Below are 21541 nucleotides of genomic sequence, written 5' to 3' on the forward strand. Positions count from 1 at the left end.
CAGAAATTACCAGGCAAGCAAAGAAGGATGAAAATATGACCCAAACAAGGAGAAATTAAATCAAAGAGACCAGAAATGACACCAAAATAAAGTGATGATAAATATATATCGTTATATATACACATTTGGCAAATGGTATCTATGATGCTGTTGCATTTAATTATTTACATAAATCATTGCCAGGGTAACACCTAGGCTGTTTAACTGTCTTTTACAATAATGAAGTTTCAGATATTCAATCTTTATTAAAAATCTACCGTTTAAAGATATGTGTGCTTGTGAGATATGGGGTGGGGGAGGATCACTGGAGAGATCTGACAAAGCTAGCATTCCCACCCCTGCCTTGGTGCCCAGCACCCACCCAATTGGCCCTGCTCAGCCATGATCAAAACGATTCCTATCTTCAACAGCCATGGGAAGGTGAGGCTCTCCAACTTCTACCAACCTTAGAGTGGAGACACACAATAGCAAATCATCAGAGAGACGGTGCATTTGGTTACAAGGAAAGATGAAAATGTAGTTTCCTGGAAGAAGGATTGTTAATTGGAAGGTATGACAACAAACTGATTTACAGACACAATGCAACATTATATTTTGTCTTCTGTGTGGATTCTTCAGAAAGTGATCTTGGCATTTTAAATCAATACAGCCACAGAAGAAGCCCAAGATTCATGGGTCTCTTACCATGTGTATCCAGATCTGACCCCTGAATCCACCCCTCCCTGTCTCCTGAAAATCATTCATAATGTCCCTAGAACTCAAGATATTTGTGGAAACATTGCTGTAAACTGGATTTATTTTGTATGTAAACCAAGTTCACAATATTCTTGCAGAATTCATGATGGGGGATAATGGTATTGGAGACCAACATGAATGAGATTGTCAAACAAATTGATGCACAAAATAAACTGGAGAAATCTGAGGCATGAGCTCCAGCCCATGCTGTATCAGCTATAAAGAATATGAATCTTCCTGAAATCCCAAGAGATAGTAATACTGGTAACATCAGTATAAAAGTGCCAGACCAGCCCTCTTTTAAATAAAAATTTTAAGAAGCTACTCCCAGGTAAAATCCAGGTAAAAACTTAGATGGAAAGCCATTTAAGTTTACCATGCAGCTGTTTACCAAAACTAGAGAAGAGTCTTAACTCTTGTTCTTGGATTTAAGTCAAGGCACTAGATAGAAGTTGTATAACATCAGTATAGAAGTTCAATGTTGCTTTTCTGTTCAGTATTTCAAAAAGTGTTTGAGTCATTACTTTAAATTTTGTATAATCCAAAATGTTGATGTTTTGTAGGGATCACAAAAGCAGTATTCCATAATTCTTCCTGTTATTTTCACAATTGTTATTTAAAGCGTTCTTTATAAAGTATTGTGTGAAAACATTATGACCTTTTTTCTTAGTTTAAATGAACTCCAAGGTAACCAGACTTCTAAAGCAAAAAATAAAATAAAAATAAAATAAAAAACTATTGTCATGTGTTTTGGAAATTTTTATGGTCTCACTTGTTATTACATTTTTAGTTTCATAATAATCCCTTATGCATATAATTTTTAGTGTTGTTTGATGGATGTGCCATTGTTAACTGTACCCTTAAGAAACAATAGTGATGATTGAGGTTTTACTTTTGATATTTTATCTTATTACAACCCATTTGGGAAATGGCAAGTTATTGTTTTTGTTTTCCTAATCCAGTCCATTTCTTCTGCTACACATTAATAAATGGCTCCTTTAGACTATTGATTGCTACTATCTGAAACCTACATTTATCACAGCTGCATCACTGTTTTCTATTGCACATAATTTGCTCCTCATTTATTTCATTTTGTAACACACAAAAACTAAAAATCACAAACACCTGGTAATAGGGGACTATATAGGTTGCATATTTAACATGATACTGTTGTTTGTGACCATTTTATTAAAAACATAAATAGGTTTAGAATATACATATTATTAACAGAGGAACAAAATTTTTTAAAAACAGGGTTAAGTGACTGAAACTGAAATGTGCCAAGTGTTCACCACCAGGGATAAAAGGCAAACTGGGCAGCCCAGGTGGCTCAGAGGTTTAGCGCCACCTTCAGCCCCGGGTGTGATCCTGGAGACCTGGGATGGAGTCCCACGTCAGGCTCCCTGCATGGAGCCTGCTTCTCCCTCTGCGTGTATCTTTGCCTCTCTCTCTCTCTCTCTCTCTCTCTCTCTCATAAATAAATAAAGTCTTTAAAAAATAAGGCAAACTAACAATATTTCTCTATTTTATCATACCTTATAATATTCTGTCAAATATGTAGAGGTTTGCTGGTCTGCCCAGATTCCACTGATTTCTAAGTCCTTGCTCTGTAGCTTTTTCCTTTGAATCATTGAGTTAGCCTCATCCTTCTAAGTTTGCCTTTAAGTTCGCCAAGGTTAGGTCCTGTTGACTACAGTCAGAGAAATCTTGACACATAGGGTTTTCAGACTATCAATATTCAATCCTTATCTTACATATTTTATGCTAAATATTTTGTTAATTTTTATGTGATATTCAAAAATAAATAATACATACACTTTAAGGAACTTATAGTAGAGATTTTAAGTATAAATTTGTACAATGAGCATTTAAATCATAACACTTTAGACAAAATTCTCAAAGATTTTTGACAAAATTCCTAAACCACTATTTATAATAAAAGTCTATGAACAAAAGATTCATGATAAAAATTTAGACGTATACTAATATTACATTCAACAACTTAACTTTTTTTCTAGAGAAAAATGAAAGAAAAGGGGAAAAGGAAAAGGACTCAAGTTCATCATTAAATATCACCAAATTAGATTTGAATGGATATGGTAAGTTCCTGGATTTTATGACCTTTCCTTTCTAAACTATTATCAAAGCCCATTATCTTAGCTCTCGTTCTACAAATCCTTAATTACTCTAAAAAAAAATGAATATCCTCAATTCCTCCATGATTGAAATATGTGGAAAGTCAGATAATTTCTTGAAATAGGGAAGCAAATGTACAATTAAGTAAGAGTAATTTAATAGCTAGGCCAAGCATCCAAGAAACATCCTCATAACATCCAAGATAAAATATTCATCCTTAAAAGTCCACAAACTGGATTTTTTGAATACTTGGATTTTTCAAGCTCTAAAACCAATATTGAACCGATGTTAACTCACAAGAGACTGATAAATAAATCAAATTTCCAATATATTAATTTTCTTCATTGATCACATTTCCTGCTAAAGCACCTCACTTCCTGGTATTTGAGCTATATAAGAAAATTAATTATTGATCAAAAGCTTGCCTGATGACCATGGAATGAAAGAATGGAGAAGCAGATACCCTCGAGATGTTTCATCTATTTCATGAAGAATCATAGTAAATTATTCCTACCTCACACAGTAGAGAACACTATCAAGGGGCCAAATTTCTCATATTCCCCAAAATTATTTCTTATTTCTGAGCAGTGATGAATCCATACCACCGAGTTTTGCTTCTCTGAAATCTGTTTTCTTATTCTATACATTTTTCTATTGACAGTTTCATTCTTTTGATATTATTATCACTGAGCATGATGTATATATTGAGTTGTTTACGTAAACAGAACACACTATTCTCTTGCCTTTTTTCAAGGATTAGCTTTCAGAGGTTTACCTGAACTTTGAGTTATTGAAAGGAATCTCATTCTTCCCTCAACTGACTATTTTTTCTTTCTTCAATCTCAAATCTTCCATCTCATCTCACACGTGAAAATTGGTAATCTATTCATTATTTATGTTGTCATGCCTAGGATAAAGCCACCATTACTCTCCTGAAAATATAGATCAAAAATGTAAAATATCTTTAAGTTTTCTCTATCTTCCATTCACAGTCATCTTCCATTCTTTTTGTGTAATATTTTGTATTCCATCTTTCCCATTCTAATTATTGCTGCCCTGGTTCAGAATCTTTTTATATTTGTCCTTGACTACAGTAGTTATTTATTCATTCAGTCAGTCATTCAACATATATTTTCTTCAGCTCTTATTGTGTGCCAGTCACTGGTCTGAGAATATAGTAGTGTAGATAGACATAAAGGAACCTGACCTCATGGGATTACATTCTACTAGGGAACACAATAAACTAGTGAGTAAATAAATATACTGGCATGCTATAAATATTGATAAAATAGGGTAATAGGTAAGAGTATAGTGAGGAAGAACCACTGTGGGCTTTTAGATAGATAATCAGGGATACTTTCCTGAAGTGAAATTTAAGCAGAGACTGGGGTGATGTGAAAGAGCAGAGGGATGGGGAAATATGAATGAATGAATAATCTTTCAAACACTGGGGAAGATAAAGAGGAAAATGTTGGAAAGTCTGAAAAATAATACAAAAACAGTGTTGCTGAGGTGGATTGTAAGACAGAGAAAACTGGAAATATGGTTTAAGAGATAGGCAGGGGCCAGTTGATGGAGGGTCTTGTAGGCCATGCTAAAAATTTGGGTTTTATTCTGTAGGTATGGGAAATCACTGAGTGCTGTGAATCCTAAAAGAACATCATGAAATAACACTTCCTACTGCTGTTCAGAGCACACCATTTTTGCTTTCTGAAAAAAGTGAAACTGGAAGAAATGATTGGATTTAGGATAACTTTTGGAGGTAGAGTCAGTAGGACCTGCTAATGAAATAGAAAGTAAGATAAAAATAAAGGACACTGAGGTTTCTAGTCTAAGAAACTGGGGCAGTATATTGTCACTTATTAAGATGAGAAGGAGTGAAGAAATCATGGAATAAGGGAGACCATAAATTTAATTTAGAAAAATTATGCAGATATGTTTTTCAGATTCTCATGCAGTAATATAAATACAACAAAGACATTCTGACATATTTCTTCATTTAGTGTGGTCAACATTTTTTAAAGGATTTTTTATTTATTTTAGAGGGAGAGAGAGAGTAGGGGGATAGGAGCAGAAGGAGAGAGACTCTTAAACAGACTCTGGGCAGAGTGCAGAGCCTGACCTGTGGCTCAGTCTCACAATCCTGACTGAGATCAGGACCCGAGCCAAAAACCAGAGTCTGATGCCTAACCAACTGCACCACCTAGGCACCCCTAGTGTGATCAACTTTTAATTTCTTGGTTAGCTACAAAGTCATAAACTGTAGACTAAGAAGCAATTAGAAATGCACCTGTGCTTGAACATTCCAGATTGAATAAGAATGTGGAATTCAAATTGTAAGTTAAGTAGAAATGTTGGAAGAATATATTTTCTGTAAGTCTTTCATTTTCCCCTATGAAAGAACAATAATAAATGCATTGGCGAAAGAGCATCAGTATATTTTATAAAGGTGCAATGATGATAATATGAAAGATATGGTATTGAAATGGAGAACCTAACTTCAAGGAGGATGTTGGAGTTTGGGGGTGCACAGCCTTAGATTCAGTATTTGATTCCCCCAAAGAAGGAGGGTAAGCCTCCTTGATATCTAGTGGAGTTGGGGAAAGATAATGAAAACATCTTGATTGGTAGGCTTCTTTGGTGGGGGCTAACATGATGAGGGATTAGGACCAAAACATATGGCTGGGTTTCTAAATTCATATTTATCTGTCTGACCAAAAGTTCCAAATCTGTTCTGACTTGATCTACAAGGTCTATCAAATAAACTTGTGAGTAGAGCTTCCTTATAATGAAATGCATACACACTGACCTACCACAGCATGAGGTGGGACACAATCAGCAACATTACTTTATCAATTAGAAAAGGCATATTCCAAAATAGGGTTTCTTCTGAAAACACGAAGAAATTTCTGTTAGCAAATGATTCAAAATTCCACTGGCCTACTTATATATAATGCTATTTCTTTTTCAACATATGGCAACATGGGGTGTTCTCTGTGTGAGATGACCAAGGAGGGGAAAATATTATAGCCAATGGCTCTCATAATATGCTAATCCAAGTAGGAATTGAATTGCTCTGGAGTTACTGAGCCAGACTCAGAAGTGTCCCTGAAAGCCTATCAAAAAGATGAATTCTCCCAGTGAGCAGAACATCAATCAGTATATCTTGTGGTCACTTTGCATTACAAAAAAAGAGACAATATGAAGTTAAGTTCTCCTTGGATATACGGCAAGTGGCTAACAGTATTATTATCAGCTGGTATGCTACTTAAAAAGATCAGGGTTGGGGATCCCTGGGTGGCGCAGCGGTTTGGCGCCTGCCTTTGGCCCAGGGCGCGATCCTGGAGACCCCGGATCGAATCCCACATCGGGCTCCCCGGTGCATGGAGCCTGCTTCTTCCTCTGCCTGTGTCTCTGCCTCTCTCTCTCTGTGACTATCATAAATAAATAAAAATTAAAAAAAAAAAACTTAAAAAAAAAAAAGATCAGGGTTGAAGGTGGAGGGAAGTACACATTAGAGAGCTCAGAATGAGAGATGAGGGCAGATGTTAAAATATCTGCCTCTTTGCTGGCTCCCTGCAGGGTCCTACCGTAGAGGAGTGAACTGCAGGCACATTCCACATGAATGGTAAGCTCTTTCCTTAGTTTCCCCAATGCTTGCTCAATGTGATTACAGGCTAATTAATGAGAGTTTGGCAATAGTAAATTAATGGTAGTTTGATGACTTAAGGATGTTCTTCAAAATTCCCATTGGTTTTCAGCTAGTATAAGTAAAAATATGTAACAGACTTGGCTGATCGAATCTTATATTTTAGTGGGGAACACAGGTGTTAAACACACAATTGCATATATAATTTTGTATAAAATTACAAATCAAGAAAAAGTGTTACAAAAGAATGATAGGACTCTAAGGGCAAATTTTTTAAAAAGATTTTATTTATTTATTCATGAGATACAGAGAGAGGCAGAGACAGAGACAGAAGCAGGCTCCATGCAGGGACCCCCGATATGAGACTCAATCCAGGAACTCCAGGATCATGCCCTGAGCCAAAGGCAGATGCTTAACCACTGAGCCACCCAGGCATCCCCTTAAGGACACATTTTAATTCAGCTCACCAGCATCTCCTTGTCTGTAAACAATCATTCACCAGTCCTTAACTCTTGCTATATGACACATGTGCACAGCCACCCATCAACACACACGTGCACACATGTATTGTTGACTAACATTTTCCTCTCTGTTCACTTAACATCATGTCTTATATCCATGATTCACTTTGTTGCAATATAATTGCTGATTTATGTGTCCTAAGCCCCCATAGAGGATAGGGGTTGTATGTAAACTTTGAACCCCTCGTCCAGTGCATGCTGCATAGTCAAGCACTCAGGATACAGTTCTCCAGTATTCAGTTTGTTGAAGATTCAGTTCCAGTGTCAGTTAATCCAAAGGACTTTAATGATCTCTGTGAATCTCTTTGAAATGTCACATTCTACGCTAAAAAAAAAATCTATGGTTGTCTTGTCTAACTTTTCATATTTGTTTTCATATTACTTTTATCTCATCGTTCACTGTGTTTTCCATTTTACATGTGTTTCTTTTTCTCATACAGTAGCAACCACATGCCAGCATTCCAATTGTCTGTACATTTACTGGGTCAGGGATAACAAGTGCCTTTCACTGAATGTCTATTACGAGAAAACAAAGACCCAAAAGTTAATTAAATCCTGAAATCTCCAAGTCAATGAGAGGCAGAGCCAATATTCAAGTCTAAGTCTGTCTGACTTCAAAGCCAAATTCTTTACTATATAATACTGCCTTTTTTTGAGCTGCAAAATGCCTAAAAAGTAAGGTCTAAAAATTACTTCTAGGTTCATTGTTCCCTCACTTTTAACTCTCAGAATGACTCAGAGGACTCACTGTAATGCAAAGAACAGAGGAACAGCAGGCAATGTTTTCTTAGGAGGCCAGATCCTGTCCCTAGATGGCTATGCCTCCTTGGTCAAATCAAAAGCTCTTTGGGTGCCTAAGTTATCAGATGATTTTAAGCTAAATAATAAAAAAAAAAATAAGCTAAAACATAAGAAAGTGAATATTTGTTACAGGGAATATTTAGATTCTTTAATTATATATTTTCATACGTTATTATTCAGTTTAATCAATGATTCTTTTTCATTTTCAGAAACTTTCCAACATACAGAATCAGTATTTTAATATAAAAAAACACTTTTTACTGTTTTAGATCACAATCTGCTGTGTTCATTTTATTATAGACTACTTATGACACTAAAATATCTTTCCACAGCAACAATTGAAAAAGGAAATTAAAAACAATAATTGAATGTATTTTAAGAAATTTTGAGCAGCAGGTTCTTTTTAAAAGAAAAAAATCATTTTCCAAAGACGTATTTTTCTCTAAAGAAAAGAGACATTGTTTCCAAAGTACCAATTTCCTTGTAAAACAATTTGGAAGAAGCTGTTTTTACCATGGTGACAAAATCAAGATGCAGATTACTTCATCAGAAGAAGGCAATTTTCCATAATCAGCTGAGCACAGAACATTCAGAGTATGTTACATTGAATTTTTGATACAAAACTACTTTTGCAGATATTGGAAAGTATTTGTATTCTTACTCAAGGCTTCAGAAGGCTAAGAACTCACAAAACTGATGAATAATCCTTAAGCAAAACAAATGTAACTGTCATACAAGGAAGTTATCATTATATATATTTTTAAAGATTTTGTGAACTGAGATTAATTACGAAGAGTGTAGTGGCTTTAAAAGCAGAAGTGCTGAAATTAATATTAAAAATGGTAACATGAAGATGGGGAATTGCTTTCTATCATCTATGTGGCCATGTTTCACGGCTGCTTTATGGTGACACCATATCCCACAGCCACGTGTGACCTCTAAATTCCTAACTACTGCCATTAGATTAAGAGAATTTCATATTGTTTTGCTCATTCATAATAAATAAGGGTACAGTTGTATTAAAGCATAAAAATAGCCATGATTAAGTCCTTAAACACATCTGGAACCACGTGGCAACCACCATTTCCTACTTTAATTACAGTTCTACATTTCTCCCCTTGCTGTGGTCTTCTGCTGGAAAAGAGGTACGGTTAACTTTTTCTTCTAACTTGCCTTGTGTTTCCACCTATTCTCTCATCTTGCCCTCTCAGAGTCAGAATTTTGGGAAAACAGAGGATGATGAATTTGCAGGAATGTTCTTGATTGAGCAGAGCTGTCAATGTGGTCTTATGCTCTTTAAGCTTGGCATATTTTTATTGGTGATTGTATGTTGGAGGAGGGAAAAATCTCTCAGTTACATGTCCATGACCTAGATGGTTCACTTTCCTTGGGCATGCAGCTTTCTTCTTGGTCCTCTTTTTTTTTTTTTTCAATGGCCTACTCCACGTAGACTTTATTTCTTTAGTGGTCCCGTTGTCCTTCTGACTGCCCTATCCAATAATTTTAAATTACTTTGGTTCAGCTGTCTTGAATGTGTCTGCCTGAAAGCAAAGAATCACTTTTTCCCCAAACTCCCTGGTATAGGTTGGTAAACTCTGGTAAAGGAGAGCAGCAAACTCTCCTTTACTCTCTGACCAAAACTGAAAGTAAAAACAACTCTGAAAAACAAACAAACAAACAAACAAACAACTCTGCTTTTAGCTTTTTCATTTTGAATTAGACATCAATTGCCTAACTCTTGAGGACATATGTCAGACTTGCCTACACATCCTGTTGAAAGTTCTTTTATTAGTTATAAAATTGGATCAGGTGCTCCTTACCCAAAATGGAGGTACTCAGAGAAAAGTGCTTTTGAAATCCCCAATCCTGTTCTCTCTTGATATTTAACCTTTTAACCATTTTATATCTTTAATAAGGTGAAGGGATTTTAGATTTGTGAAATTAGTCTGTAAAATTTTATATGAAAATTTGCTTCTCTCTGCCTTTTATCTATCTTAGTGACTTAGTTCAAACTTCCAATTTTGCACTTATACTAAAGTATATCATATTCTATTAAGTGTTTTTATTCCAATATTGTGATAACACTTCAAAAAAAGTGATATTTCTTTAGTTACCAGATTTTAACTTCTTGAGGAACTTAATATGGCTAGTAATAAAAAATAAGAGAAATATACCTATAGATCATATATGGGATCAATGTGGCAGTTTTGAATTTCTTCTCTACCCTCCATTTTTATCCTACACATCCTAAAAGTGACTAGTAAGAAAGGTCATATTTTTTCATCAGCATCATTAAAAGCAACCATGAACTGACAGTGGAAAGATAAACCTTGGTATATGAAACTTAACTAACTTATCAGAGAAATGCAAATCAAAACCACAATAAGATATCTCACACCTGTAAGAATTGTTATTATAGGAAAATGAGAGATAAATAATGTTGGCAAAGATATACAGAAAATAAAATCCTTGTACACTGTTGATGGGAATGTAAATTGGTATTGTCATTATGGAGAAGATTATGAAGGTTTCCTCAAACAATTAAAAACAGAAGTATTATGTGATCCAGTAAATCCACTTCTGGGTGTATGTCCAAAGGAAATGAAATCAGTATCTCAAAGAGATCTGCCCTTACATGTTCACTTTCTCATTATTTACAATAGCCAAGATGTGAATATATATATACACACATATATATGACATTTTCTACATTTATCATATTTTTTTATATATATACACACACATATTTGTACATTGTGTGTATGTGTATATATATATATAGTAATATAAGTATATGCACATATGCACACAGGATTCAACATTGAAAGGGAATGAAATCCTGGTTTTTGGGACAACATGGATTAAACTGGGGATATTATGCTAAGTGAAAATAAGACATATGTAGAAAGATGAGTACTGCATTGATCTCATTTATATGTAGAATAAAAAAATATCAAATGCATAGAATCAGAGAGCAGCACGGTGGTTGCCAGGGGCTGAGGGATGGGAGAAATGAGGAGATGTTGGTCAAATAGAATTTCAGTTATGCAAGATAAATAAGTTCTGGAAATCTAATGTACAATGTGACTATAGTTAATAATATTGGATTGTATTGTATACTTGAAATTTGCTGAGAGTAGATCTTAAATGTTCTCCCCACCCACACACACACAAAAATGGTAACTGTGAGGTGATAGGCATGCTAATTACCTTGAGGGTGGTGAACATTTCACAATGTATCCATGTATAAAAACATCAAGTTGTACATCTTAAAATCATTCCATTTTTTATTGTCAAGTATTCCTAAATAAAGTTGAAACAAAATTAACCTCTAACTCCTGCTGTGGATTGGTTGGAAAATTTAAGTACATAGTGCTCAGAGTATACCAAAGGGTCCCATTATTTGAATCTGTTTCTTGATCATATTTATGGTACTACCATGCATTGTTTGGACACATACTATTTTATTGTTAATACTCTCCATCTTTGTTCTTCAAAATATTATAGTATTAGTTAATCATCTCTACTCTTTTGAAAAACTGTTCTAGCTCAGGCATGCACACAAACACACACACACACACAGTTTAAAATGGCAAGAGCTATTTGGCAAAGCTATTTGCTGTTTCTACTTATTTCAAAGAGAATTAAAAAGCTTAGGCAAAACAAATGACAAAGTGTATTTGGGACTTTGAGGGGTTTTTGAAAAATTTATAAACTGGCTTCATTTATTTAGTGGTCCTTAGAGAAACTACAATTCAATTCATTTTAAGAATGATTGGGGAAATATGTCCAAAATTGCAATTTGAAAACTCATTCCCAGAAAATGTATCTGGAGCAATTTTCATACAACAACAACAAAAAAAATAGAAAACCACACAAACAGAGCTTGATTTCAGTTTACTGGTTTTTATTTCATAACTCTAGAAATCTAGATGAAACTCAATATTTTGCCAGTAATTATCAGACATTTTTGGTGGAGAAATTGGATATTTTATATCTCAGCAATCTGATACTTAAAAAAGATTTCTTTTTATTTTAAGGAGAAAATAATTGAATATTTGTATGGATGCCAAAATACAATGATTATGCTCTTACTTTAACTGCTATCAGTAAAATGAAGCCCATCTTTTCTTTAAAATAATAAAACCTAGAAAATTAGCTAGATATTTCAGAAAATACCCTCATTTCAATAATAATTATTGGAAAACTCCAAACCAAGAAAAATAAATCAGCCATTTTCATTGTACTGTTTGAAATCACAAATTACTATAAAAATTATATAATAATTATTTTATGCAAAAATCTTAGTAGTAAATTGGAAGACACCTGGCTAATTTTTGCATAATTCCTGATGAAATGCAGGGGCTTTATCAAATAAAATTAAAGACTATAATTATTATGTTTGTTTATAATTTAGTATATTTTTTTCCTTCATTTGTTTTGTTTCTTAAATTTTACATGCTAGTGAAATCATAGGGTGTTTATCTTTCTCTGACAGACTTATTTTGATTAGCATCTCTAGATCCATCCTTGTTGTTGCAAACGGCAAGATTTCATTCTTTTTCACGGCTGAGTAATATTCCAGTGTGTGTGTGTGTGTGTGTGTGTGTGTGTGTGTGTGTGTAACTTCTTTATTCAGTCATCTATCCATGGACATTTCAACTGCTTCAATAATTTGCCTATTGTAAATAATGATACAATAAACATAGAGGTGCATTTATCTTTTTGAATTAGTGTTTTTGTATTCTCTGTATAAATATCCAGTAGTGGAATTACTGGATCATACAGTAATTCTATTTTTAATTTTTTGAATAACCTCCATACTGTTTTCCACAGTGGCTGCACCAGTTTGTATTCCCACAAACAGTGCATGAGGGTTCTTAATGGTAATCATATATCAAAAACTTCTAATAAACATGCAGAGGATAAACAAAAAGAAATCCAAATATATAACTAAAGAAAATCAGCAAAACATGAAAGAGAGAAATACAAGAAAAAGGATCAATGAAAATCTCCAGAAACAACCACAAAACAAGAAATAAAATGGAAATAAACACATAATAATTACTTTGAACCTAAATGGACTAAATGCTCCTAACAAAAACATAGAGTGTCAGAATGGATTAAAAAAAAAAAAAAAAAAAAAACAAGACCTATCTCTATGCTGCCTACAAGAAACTCATTTTAGACCTAAAAATGCCTGCAGATTGAAAGTGAGAGAAACACTTATCATGCAAATGGATGTTAAAGCCATAGTAGCCATACTTATATTGGACAAACTAGACTTTAAAACAGACTGTGAAAAGAGACAAACAAAAGGGCCCTATAAAGTCATGAAGGGGTTAATCCAACAATAATATATAGCAATTGTAAATTCTTATGCATACAATATGGGGGCACCCAAATATATAAAACAATAAAAACATAAAGGAACTAATAGATATAATACAATAATAGTAGGGGACTTTAACACTCCACTTACATTAATGAACAGACCATCTAAACATAAAATAAACAAGGAAATAATGGCTTTGAATGACACACTGGATCAGTTGGACTTTACAGATATACTCAAAACATTTCATCCTAAAAGAGAATACACATTCTCTTCTAGGTGCACGTGAACATTCTCCAGACTAGATCACGTTAGATCACCAAACAGGTCTCAACAACTATAAAAAGATTGAAATTGTACCATGCACTTTTTGTGACCATGACACTATGAATTAGAAATCAACCAGGACAAAATGTCTGGAAAGACCAAAAATACATGGAGGTTAAACAACACGCTACTAAACAATGAATGGGTCAACTAAGAAATCAAAGAAGAAATAAAAAAACCTTCAAAACAAATGAAAATGAAAATACAACAGTCTAAAACGTTTGCGATTCAGCAAAAGCAGTTCTAAGAGGGAGTCTATAGCACTACAGGCCTGTCTTAAGAAGAGATAAAAAAATCTCAAATAACCTGACCTTGTACTTATAGAAGCTAGAAAAAGAACAACAAAGCAAAAAAAAAAAAAAAAAAAAAAAAAAAAAGCCTAAAGCCATCAGAAGAAAAGAAATAGTGAAGAATAGAGCAAAAATAAATGAAATTGAAACTAAAAAACCCAAATAGAACAGATTAATGAAACCGGTTCTCTTAAACAAGTAGTGAAATAAACCTCTAATTAGACTTATCAAAAAGAAAAGAAAAGAAAAAGGACCCAAATAAATAAAATAACAAATGGAAAAATAACAATCAACACCATGGAAATATAAACAAATATAAAAATATTATGAAAAACTATATGCCACCAAATTGGACAACCCAGATGAAATGGATAAATTCCTAGAAACATATGAACTAACATAACTGACACAAGAATAAATAGAAAACTTGAACAGACTGATAACCAGCAAGAAATTGAATCAGTATCAAAAAACTCCCAACAAACAAAAGTCCAGGACCAGATGGCTCCACAAGTGAATTCTACCAAACATTTTAAAGAGCAGTTAGTACCTATTCTTCTCAAATTATTCCAAAAGATAGAAAATAAAGGAAAACTTCCAAATTTATTCTATGATGCCAGTATTACACTCCTACCAACACCAGATAAAAACACCATTAAAAAAGAGAAGTATAGGCCAATATCTCTGATGAAGATAGATACAAAAATTCTCAATAAAATACTAGCAAACTGAATTCAACCACACTTTAACAAAATCATTCACCACAATCAAGTGGGATTAATTCATGGGTTGCAAGGGTGATTCAATATTCACAAATCAATCAACATGATATATCCTGTTAATAAGATGGTGTATATCATTTCAATAGATGCAGGAAAAGCATTTGACAAAGTACATCATCCATTCATGATAAAAACCTTCAACAAAGTAGAATTAAAGGGAATATATCTCAACATAATAGAGGATATATATGAAAAACTCACAGCTAATGCCATCTTCCATGGGGAAAAATGGATAGCTTTTCCTGTGTGATCAGAAACCAGACAGGGATGTCCACTCTCACCACTTTAATTTTTATTCAAAATGGTAGTGGAAGTCCTAACCACAGTGATCAGACAACAAAAAGAAATAAAAGGCATCCATTCAAAAAAAAAAGAAGAGAGAGAGAGAAATTAGTAAAAATGTGTATATTCTAATGCAAAGCAAATTTTTATATTTTACTTGTTGATAATTTTAAATGGTGTATTGAAATCTCCTATATTAATGGTGGAATTAACTATTTCTTCCTGTGGTTACATTAGATTTACTTTTATACATTTTGAGATTATTATATTAGGTACATGCAAATTCAGAATAACTATGATTTTTTTTGTATTGAAGTTTTTGATGTTTTGAAGGGTATGATTTTCCTAACAATACTTTTTTTTGGTTGTTACGTAACTGTTATGATATTTTACTCACATATATTTTCTCATTGCTACTTTTAGTAAGTCCAGCTGGGTCCTTTTACTTTAATTGTGTCTCTTTTAAACTACAACTAGATGGAATTTTTGTTGTTATTTGTTTGTTTTTGAAAAGTGACTTTCTCACTTGACAAATAATTATAATTAATAAATTTGCACTTTTTATATTCTCTTAATTTGTGCCTTCTGTTTGTACTGTTTTTATTATTTTTATTCTTGTATTCTTCATTTTTAAAATTGTTTCTCTACTGATTATTAATTATTCTTATATTTTCTTTTTAATGATTCACTTTGTAATTTTATCTTGTAGTTTTAACAAAGTCTAAAATCAATTAATATTTTAATGCTTTCCTGAATATGCAAGAAGGGAGAACTGTAAAAACTGCATCCTAATTTACTACCTACTTTCATACTCGCTGAAAATAGAAGAAATAAGGAAATATATGCTAGTAAAACACTCTCAAAAAGTATAAAAGTACTTCAAAATAGAATGCATTGTTAAGAAAATGTATGCCTTTTACTTTACTTATTAATTTGCATATTGTTTTTGTCTAATTTATACATCATTTCTCTTTTAACCTAGTATGTTGATATTTATTGTACGCACACAGGTCTTTTTTTATTTTTTGCACACTGATCTTTTGGAATCGCTTACATGTTTACTCATTTCTTTGCTCACAAGTTTTCTTTTATGTCAAAACTCTTTCTAGGTTCATTTTTTTTCTTCAGTAAAGCACATCTTTTAGAAATTCACTAAATCAATGCCTCTTAGTGATCATTTATTTTTCTACTTGAATATAAATGTCTTTATTTCACACATAAATGTTTCCTTTTCTAAGTAAATAGAAAATTCTAGATTCTGGGTTGCATTTCCTTTCAATAACGTGAAGGTACAAATATACTCTCTTATAGGTTCCATCATTACTTTTGAGAATTCTGTTTATAGACTAAAATATTACTACTATGTAGATCTTTTTTTTTTTTTTAATCTTAGACTTCTGGTAAGAACTTACTTTTTGTCTCTAAAGAACTTATTTTTGTCTATAAAGCACCCAAACTTTACTATAATAATCTGCAAGTTTCTTTATATTTCATGTTTGTTATAATGTGCCTTCAGTATTTATGAATTCATGTCTTCATCAGTTATAGGAAATTTTCAGTCATTTTTCTGCAAATATTGCATTCTACAGTTTCTTTAATTCTAGATCTGAGAGATTTACTAAAACTATGCTGTATATTATTATGGTCTTCACATTTTTTACCTTTATCCCAAATTTTCCTGTATGATAATTTCCTCTAATCTGCTTTCTGTTTTACTAATATCCTTTCAGCAGTGTCTAGTCTGCTGTTTAGGCTGCCTATTAAGTAAAATTTTAGCAAATGTATTCATTTAAAATTTTCTATTTTGATCTTTTTCTAAGTCAGCATGGCAATTTGGTAAGTTTCTTTGCTCTTCCTAAATTTTCCCCACATTTTATTTTTTTTAAGCATTTCAAACACTTGTTTTCTGGATCTCTTATTTCCAATGTCAGGGTTATTTTGTTTCTGTTGTTGATTTTGACTTTGTGAATTCTTACTCATGACTTATTTTCTTGTATTTCTTGTATTGTTTCTTATTTTGTAATATTTTATTGAAATACAATATTTAGATATTTTATTCTTTCACTATTTGAAAGGCTTAAATTAGGGAAGCTTTCCTCCAGGGTGAATTTCCATTGGATACTGCCAGTTCTCAAGAGCTACTGCTGATCTGAGACCATCTTATTCCCATCCAGACATCCAAGACTTAAGTTTGGTGCCAAGGTCCATATCCCTGCACTTTGCAGCAGATTAAACTGTAAATTTGAGATGTCAATCCTTGTATTATCATTTGCTTTTCACGCCATCCTACTTTGCAATTTGTTTATAGTTTTCTATTCTAATTTTAGAAAATTGAACCTTTCACCGAGTCACTTTTAGAATTTCCCTTAGTTTGGGGGTAAAAAAAAAAGTGAAGGATCTCATTGTATTTTAAGAGTGTACAGTCAAATAGGCATTAAGGAGGGCACGTGATGTCATGAGCACTGGGTGTTATATGCAACTGATAAATTATTGAAAACTACATCTGAAACTAATGTGTACTATATGTTAGCTAATTTAATTTAAACTTAAAGAGTGTACTGTCTAACATATGACCAAAGTATAGGTCCTTGGTCATGTTCTCTGTTGGCAAGTCTAGCATTTTTCTTTTTGGCTTGTACTTAGATTTTTCTTTCCCAACAAATTTTTAAATTCTCATTACCTTATTTTTACAATGACTTTCATTTATACTGTCTGGTTTGGGTTTGGTTCAATTTAATTTTTTTAAATTTCATGTCCTACTGTCTGCAATATCTATGTTCATCTGTATCTATGTATTCAGTATCTCTCTTTTTTAAAAAAAATTATTTATGATAGTCACAGAGAGAGAGAGAGAGAGAGAGACAGAGACATAGGCAGAGGGAGAAGTAGGCTCCATGCAGGGAGCCCGACTTGGGACTCGATCCCCGGTCTCCAGGATCACGCCCTGGGCCAAAGGCAGGCGCTAAACCGCTACACCACCCAAGGATCCCGTATTCAGTATCTCTTAAATGGTTGTTGTCTTTAAAATTCTAGTAAGCCTACTGATTAAACTTTAATTAATATCTGTGTTCCCTTCCCAATTAATACTGTACCTTAGAACTCTGTAACTCTGATGAATTTATTCTACGTTAACATGTTAATTTTATCTTGAATATGAGTATCTGATATTTCTTTGCTTGTTTTGGTAAGTCTTCTTGTGATGAGTTTCTGTTTCCTCATGTATGCAGTAATTTGGCATCTTAAGTCAGTGTTTTCTGAGTTTTGACCAATAGGAACTCTTGGATTTTAATCTAAGTTCTTGCCCATCAAGAGAATATTGGTATCTCTCTCTCTCTTTTAAATACTTCTTTATTTGAGAAAGACAGTGTGTGAGAGAGCGTATGAGTAGGTAGAGGGGCAGAGGCAGAAAAATAGTCAAGCAGACTCTGCAATGAGTATGGGGCCAGACATAGCTCCATCTCATGATCCCTGAGATCATGACCTGAGCTGAAACCAAGAGTCCAAACTAAGCAATTTAGCTACCCAGGCACCCCAGAATACTGGTATTTCAACTCATTATCTTGCTCTCTACCATTCCAGAACCCCATCATAATAAGTTCTTAAATTGAGATATCTCAGACTATGCAGATAGGTTAGCTTTAAATTGCAAAGCTATGTTAATTTCAGGCCTGTGTATCTGTGTGTGGGTGTGTGGAGTGGTGTAGTTATATATGTATACATTCATTGAAGTCTTTATTATTTTTTTAAAACAAGACCTGGGAAAGGCAGAGAGCTTGATTTTTGTCTCTTTTTGCCATCTAGTGTGATGTTTTCTTCTATGTTGTTCTGAAGCAGTTTTTTCAGAGATCCAAATTCTTTAGATAAGGTCTCAGGTCTAATACCCTGCTGTTCACCCGAAGTTTGATGTCCTCTTTCATCTTGACTATAAACTTCAACCTCTTAGGTATTGAAATCAGCAAACATTTTCATGAAGGGCCATGCAGTCAGCATCATCTGAACATTCTTACTATCTCTCATTCTCTCTCTCCCTCCTTCCCTTCTTCCACCTCTCTCTCCTAGCCCTTGGACATAAAAAAATTATTTCACTTTTAAGTGTACATTAAAAAAGTTTATTTAATTTGTGCAACTGTTCTTGGTGTGACTACTGAAAGATTTTCAAAATTGTATGTACACAATATCTCTAAAAATAAATTTTCTTCTTCTTTAAACTATTAAAGTTTTGTTTTATCATCTATGGTATATAATCTTAGCCCTGAGGCTCTAACTTCTGAAAAGCTTCCTTTACATAATTGTTACTGGTAATTGAATTTACTCACAGTATGATTGTTAATAGAAGTTCGGTTTGTTAGGTTGTTTGTTGTAGGCAATTCAATTAATTACCAAAGTTTCAATAAACAAACTGGTATAGTGACAATTAACTCGCTACTTAAGACTCATTAATTGTTTTTTGGTAACTGAATCTTATGCAAATGGCCCAACCTCATATTTTAAGCAGATAAACTGAGAAACTCTATCTTGGTTTTTCTACATACTTATGTAAAAAAATAAAATTTGCCGATTCACTTATAATCTAAGGAAAAATGTTTCTTCAATTTATAAAGTAAAGGATTGTGAGATGCTCTTTAACAAGCTTCAATACTTTTTCCTTGCATTAAACTGAAGTGGTCAATGAAGGCAGTGTGTACCTTACAATGTCTTGAAGGATGAATCATTTGAATTGATATAAAATAGAGAAGAGGGTTATTCAAAGAAAGAAAGCAGCCAAATCACTAATTCCTTTTTAGTCTTTATCTTACTGGCTCCCAAAAAAAGCATTTATTACAACTCACTATTTCATTCTTCTTAATTTTTTTTTTTTACTAGTTCATGTGATTCCTTTTGGCTTCCCTCCTAACTCAAAGTCAACTGCTGTCTCCTTTCCAACAAAGCCACGTGATGTTCAAGGGCCTGCACAGTTTGATCTTTGATTTCTGATTTTTAACTGTAATCCCTTCTTAATTAATAAAGAGCTATGGATATAAATGTCATGCATGTGGTTTTTCAAATATCATTTTCAAAAATGACTGACATGATCTCCAGGGTCTTTTTAAACCCTATACTCCATCTTTAATACCTCTAGTTATGTTCCTAAATGTGAATTGGACAACCACTGATTCAATATTTCAAGCCAAAAATCTTGGTTTTCTCCCTTTCTTTTTTCTATCACTTGCAGTCCTAAAGCACTTTCTTCTAAACATGTTCATCATTTTCATTTCCTCATTCTCTCCCCTACTGTCATCATAATTCAAGCCACTGTTATTTCCCATTTGAAAAACTCTAATAGATTTTTGCTGCTCTTTCTACTTGCATTCATAACTTGCTATAATCCTCTCTCTCCCCTCATCTTTCCTTACCTGTTTCATTTTTTGCTGCTAGAATAATCTTTATAAAGACCTAAGTCAGATTAGGTCATTCTCCAAAACTTTTCTTTATCCTTGGTGTAAAAGCGAGCTGTCTTCACCATGCAATATAAGGCTCTACATGAACTAGCCCTTTCATGCACTTTCAACTTCATTTCATACAGGGTTCCGAGGGACCTCCCATGCTTAACCACAGTAGATTTCCACTTACCATGTGGAAACTACAGTTTGAACAAGGTATAAATAAGACTTAAGGTCTTCTGTTACTCTTGAAAGTTTTTCTTTCAGATCCTAACATGAACAACTTCCTTAAATGATTTAGATATCATTTCAGCATCTTTTATGAAAGGATAGTCTAGACCATTGTGAAAAAGAAGCCTCACTACTCCTCCCCTCATCTAATTTTTCATCATATCACTGATTTAATTTTCTTCATAGAAGTTGTCATTATCTAAAATATCTTAGATATTATGCTGAATGAAATAAGTCAATCGGAGAAGGACAAACATTATATGGTCTCATTCATTTGGGGAATATAAATAATAGTGAAAGGGAATAAAGGGGAAAGGAGAAAAAATGAGTAGGAAATATCAGAAAGGGAGACAGAACATGAGAGACTCCTAACTCTGGGAAACGAACTAGGGGTGGTGGAAGGGAAGGTGGGCGAGGGGTGGGGGTGACTGGGTGACGGGCACTGAGGGGGGCACTTGATGGGATGAGCACTGGGTGTTATTCTATATGTTGGAAGATTGAACACCAATAAAAAAAATAAATTTAAAAAAATAAAAATAAATTATCTGCCTATGTGTTTGTGTAGTGACTGAACATCCCTAGTAGAGTATAAATTCCATAATAGTGGAAACCTTCTCTATAAGTATTCATCAAGAATAAAAGGTTAAAATAAACATATCAGTTTTAAGGGATCATAGCACAATATTGATCTGAGTTGCAATATTGAGCCAAAATACGGTATAAAGACAGAGGGTAAACTGATCTGGGGTTTCCAGGAAAATTAGGGGAATGTAGATATAATGTCGAAGACAACAGGAATGGGTTTTACATTTTACCTTAAATTAGCAAAACAATCAAAACAACTCACCCTATTTGAATAATTTAGTTTCCATGGCAAGCAGAATCCAGTTATGAGGTGTTAAACATGACAAGAAGCCGATTTAAAAGGATATGTAGGCAATAAGTGTTTGCTTGTCTATAAATTTGCCAAATTCTAATCACATGAGTAAATAGAAAGTATAAAAAAGTAAAAATAATTTATCTATGCTTCTG

At 33.4% G+C, this 21541-nt stretch overlaps 1 pseudogene; it reads left to right on the forward strand.

The window, feature by feature from the left end:
• The first annotated feature begins 319 nt into the window (after nt 1-319).
• LOC112933491 (AP-3 complex subunit sigma-1-like) lies at nt 320-1071 on the forward strand (annotated as a pseudogene).
• Nucleotides 1072-21541: the final 20470 nt, after the last annotated feature.

This window comes from Vulpes vulpes, chromosome 6 (genome assembly GCF_048418805.1).
Source record: "Vulpes vulpes isolate BD-2025 chromosome 6, VulVul3, whole genome shotgun sequence".
NCBI classification, from domain to species: Eukaryota; Metazoa; Chordata; class Mammalia; order Carnivora; family Canidae; genus Vulpes; species Vulpes vulpes.